The 5,000-nt window shown below is 43.4% G+C and overlaps 1 protein-coding gene across 1 annotated transcript in view; it reads right to left on the bottom strand.

Annotated features, from left to right (window-relative positions):
* The window catches only part of chrna11 (cholinergic receptor, nicotinic, alpha 11), a 55,299-nt gene that overhangs the window by 1,323 nt on the left and 48,976 nt on the right, over positions 1-5,000 (bottom strand). The window lies entirely within an intron of this gene.

Below are 5,000 nucleotides of genomic sequence, written 5' to 3'. Positions count from 1 at the left end.
GCAGCGAGACAGGAGGCTGTATAAAGTTTAATGGGAAAGGTGTGAGCCATTGTAAATGTAGCTGGATCATTAGCATACGCCTCACATTTCATTTCAGCACTTTGTCCTCCCCGTAATTAACTGGCTCATTTTGCCCCCATGACTAATGTCGAACGTACATTCTCATTTGGCTGCCTCCGCTATCGATCATCCATTACTGTTTATTTAGTCTACACGGCACACACACCAGCACATGTTTAATATGTTGGAGACTATTTCGCTGATTAGGCGGCCATGCCAGGAAGGCATTATGAAATTAAGCTCCTTCCAACCACGGGGGAGGAGGCGTTGCCGTCGCTGAATTATTGCGTTATCACGCCTCCTGCTGCTCTGAGGTCAGGCCCCACTGCAAGCAGCTAATTGGTTAATAACGCGTGCCGAGAGAGATACAGGAAATGCGCTCCCTGGTCTGCACCTTGTGGCGGAATGACAGTTTGAAGTACCGTAAAAAACCAACAACGTGCTGGTGTGAAATATTGCTTGAGGGCGAATTCTGAAGAGGGTCTCAGATCAGTTTTCGCAAAACCTACAGTAGTCTTTTGACACATACGGGAATCCTGGCTTCAGATAGTACTGTAAAAGTGCTTTCAACTATATTGCCTCCATTCACTAAACCAGCTATTTCTCTTTTCTGGCACAACTCTACAGTCAGGTACACAAGCGAATTAGTGAAATCATCGGTAACACTTAAATATACTATTAGTCTGGAACACCATAATTCACAGTTTCCATTGGACCCCACAAAGTCAGGCCAATCAGCATCGAGAGGGGATGATGCTATAGTTTCTAAATTTAAAGTGGCTGTGGTAAACTGTATTAACAATGTGTACATTTCTTAACAGCAAAGGAAGGAACACATACATTGTTTCCTGACTGCCAATGTTGTTTACTGTCAGTTTGTAAAGTTTAGGCAAAGTAGGAGTAACATCAGGAATCCCTGATCAATGTGGTTGGCTAGGCTGGACCATGGCCTGGACCAATGAGTTCAATGCTAACGCTATGTCTACACCCATCACCATGCTAGTGTTGGAAATGGTAAGTCCCCACACTACAAAAACAGTCTACTCAAATCTAAGCAAGTGCTATTAATCTTCCCAAGGAGGTTATGTTTTCATCAGGGTTTGTTTGTATGTTTGTTTGTTTGTTTGTCTATTAGCAAGATAACTCAACAAGTTACGGATGGATTTCGATGAGATTTAAAGGTCTGAAATTACCCAAGGAAGAAGCCATTAAATGGGAGTGATCCGGATCTCCATCTGGATCCAGGAGATGGTTATGTTCTCACTTGACGGAGGTCTGCGCTCTTGGAGTGGTTTTCTAGTTGGTATTGTTTTCAGTATAAAGACACTTACCTAGCGCCATCTCATGAAATCATTTGAGTTAATTTACGATAGTTTGACTTGTTTTAAGACATCTCATCCTGAAAACAAGCAAATCTGTCTGCCAGTGCGTTAAGCAAATTTGTCTGCCAGCGCGTTGAGCAAATGAAGTGAGCGAGTTTGTTTTTCTCCAGACTAGTTGTATGCCACCCCAGAGAGGGGAAAGGGTTCAACTCAAGGCTACACAACAGGGCCGTAATGAATACCAGCTCTCCCTGCAGCTCCACACAGTCATGGCCAGTGTGCAATGATGAAATGTGTGCAGTGTGCTCTCCACGCTGCAGGCACTTCAGCACCACGGACAGCGGCGGCTGGAAGAACACAGCCGGGGGGCTATCAAAGAACCACACCAGTTATATACCCACACCAGGGTTATATAAGATGTCTTCTATGTGGGCTCTGCTGGATACAGCCTGAAGACTTACAGTACAGTATGATCAACAGTAACCTTAGTCTGGTCTAAACCTAAAACAGTATTAACTCAGACTTCTCTGAGATGTATGTTTTGATGACTGTGCTTTACGGGTACACTGGCGAGTCACGCCGCTCCATCCTGCATCTTGTTTCTGTTTATTGTCAATTATTTGTTCATTTGTGTGTTTATGTTTTAATGTCTGTGTGCACACTTTGGGTTGCACTCAGTGCATAACAAATGTGCTATATGAATAAACTTACCTACCCTACCTCACCTTCTCTCACTACAATATATATTTTTATTTATTTATTATATAAACATAAAATGTATATATTTATTTATTTGGTATCATCTTTCGAATTAATTTTGATGGTATATGACCATGTCAATGACAGAAAAATACTCCTATCCTCCTCACTTGAGTTAGCTCGCAAGATTTAGTGAGCTAATGTTGCTGCTTGAACCCAGTTAATTTCATTGTATTAGTATTCTAACACCCTTGCAGAAACTTGCAGTCTTGCATCCTTGCGTCTTTAATTTCCCATTTTGCTTGTTTTCATTTCGTACTGCTGACTCTACCTGATCCCTCCCTCTATAAATATCTCAGCACAAGTGTTCATCCAGTAAAGTCTTCAAGAAAATATTTAGCAGTGATTTCTTGGACTTTTGCCCGCGGGTAGGTGGTGGGTGGATTATGTCATGTTGCAACATCCTTAAAAACAGTAAAATAATGAATAAATGAAATCTGACTGCAGGGAATGGATGGGAAGATGCTGACTCTCGTCCATAACTACCCTTCATTCAGTTTGTTTACAGGTCACTGATCCTTGACCATCACTACCCTTCATTCAGTTTGTTCACAAGTCGCTGATCCTAGTCCATAACTACCCTTCATTCAGTTTGGCTGACACACTCTTTACAGAAGAGCATTACTACATAAAAGAAAAAAGAAAAGCATTACCAGAATGGTGCATTTTCTCCCAAACAACCGTTTACATCATCTCATTACAATGTCTCTGACCGAGCACTTTTTCACCATATGATCTAATTTGTCACACAGACAGAAGTCGTTATGTGTGCGATACGGCACAGCGAGCGCTGGAGTCAATTAATTTGAAGGCAGAAGGCAGCACAGAGGACGCCTTTCTTTTTTGGGGGGGAGTAAAACCGGCACTCACTGTGAGAAGGCCCAATACGCTCCAGTCTGTTCAAAATATAGTATAGTATTATATTAGTATTTACTTTTTTGATCTCGTGAGGGAAATTAGTTCCCTGCATTTAACCCAATTTAACCGAATTAGTGAACACACACAGCACACAGTGAACACACAGTGAGGTGAATCACACACTAACCCAGAGCAGTGAGCTGCCTGCCCAACCAGCAGCGCTCGGGGAGCATTGAGGGGTTAGGTGCCTTGCTCAAGGGCACTTCAGCCGTGGACTGGTCGGAGATCGAACCGGCAACCCTCTGGTTACAAGCTCGAAGCCCTAACCAGTAGGCCACAGCTGCCCCACAAAAAAAAGGTGAGCGGGGGGGGGGGGGGGCTCTGAGCTGGGTCTCTCTGTAGTGGAGGCTCAGCGGCTGGGGATCTGAACCTGATGCTGGTAAAAGCCCGTGTCTGATCCTTCACATAAGCCCTCATAGGTACACTGACATGCTGCGATTATAAAACACTGCAATTAAATGTGACCTTTCGGGGCACCGCAGGTGGGTGACACCCGTGTTTCTCTGGTATATATGTGTGTGTGTGTGTGTGTGTGTGTGTGTGTGTGTGTGTGTGTGTGTCTGTGTGTCTGTGTGTGTGTGTGTGTTTGAGAGAAGGCGAGAGTGCGAAAGAAAAAGAGGAAAGAAGAAACTGAGCTGAAATGTGAGAGAACTACTGTACTCTCACTGTGTGTGTTAAATGTTCCTTTAAAAATATGAAAAAGGCCGCTTAAGTTTAGAACACCATCAGCCTGACAAACTCTCCAGGGTCTCCTCAATACTCCCCCAAATGCTCATCACACTTAGCGCCATTAGCAAACAACACACACCAAAAACAAGAAATTCTTGCATGTGCTGATTTCCCTCCTTTCGTCCCATGTGACTACGCCGCTGGTGAATCATGTCTTCACTCCCCTGAGGCACGGACGGTGCCCCCAAACCTCAGAGTGTAAGTGCTGATTACACAGCAAATTAGTCGGCCTAATCAGCTGAGATTGCATTCAATGTACCTCTCCCCACATTCCAGCGTACACACAACTCAACCCCAGGCAGAGGTGAGTAAACACCTCTTCAGAGGCCACGAAGGTGGAGAAAATTTATATTCGTTATTAATCAGCTTTATTTCCTGTCTGAACAGGCTGTAAAGAGACCTAAAAAATAGCTTTCTTGCTTTCCTACTGTGTAACAGCCTGGAGTTTGCCCAAAAAAGAATTTACTGGCATAGGCTGTGACGTTTTAGCCTGGTCCTACCATACTCTCTTACATTCATAATGTACAGAGAGTCTGGCCACTTTTCATTGCCAAGCGTGAACTTCCTTGAATGAGAATACTCTGTTGATGTTTGAAACTATTGGATCTGCCCAGAGCCACTCAGATCTCCCATAACCAATCGCTAATGTTTTTGTCGTGATGTGACATACTCAAACTAGCGCACAACCTAAAAGTCATCGTTCTTTGCTACTTCCTCTGTTGGCTAATTGGACCTGCACATTTTTGTCTTGAGAGAACCAGTGAATATACCGCAGACCAGACTACGTATGACGTGAAATGAAAACTGAACAACAATACGTAGGAAGGCAGAGCCAGGCTAGTGACTAGTGACATGTGCCATTGATACCTGATGCTGAAGTGCACTGAAACATGACAATAAGTGGTCCTGATCAAGGAGTAATACAGTATGTGGGAGTTAGGAGTGAAACTGTTAAAAATGATCCATGAATGTCCCTGTAACTTTAACTATGTTTATTGTACAGTTAATGTGTAACGAGTAAAGCAAACAACATCAATGTGTAAGTGTGGTGTAAGGTGTAAGGAAAGTGTAAGGTCGGTGTAAGGACGACTCAATAATCCAGGTCTCTAACCCACCTAAGATAGAATTTAGACAGATTTTATATTTTCTATATCCACAGCAGACCAGCCAGTTTCCACTGGCAACACCAAGTAAAGTCATCTTATTGCTGTA

Source organism: Sardina pilchardus, chromosome 24 (assembly GCF_963854185.1).
Source record: "Sardina pilchardus chromosome 24, fSarPil1.1, whole genome shotgun sequence".
In the NCBI taxonomy this organism is placed as follows: Eukaryota; Metazoa; Chordata; class Actinopteri; order Clupeiformes; family Clupeidae; genus Sardina; species Sardina pilchardus.
The sequence above is the reverse complement of the archived record's forward strand: the minus strand, read 5'-3'. Positions and strand labels throughout refer to the sequence as shown.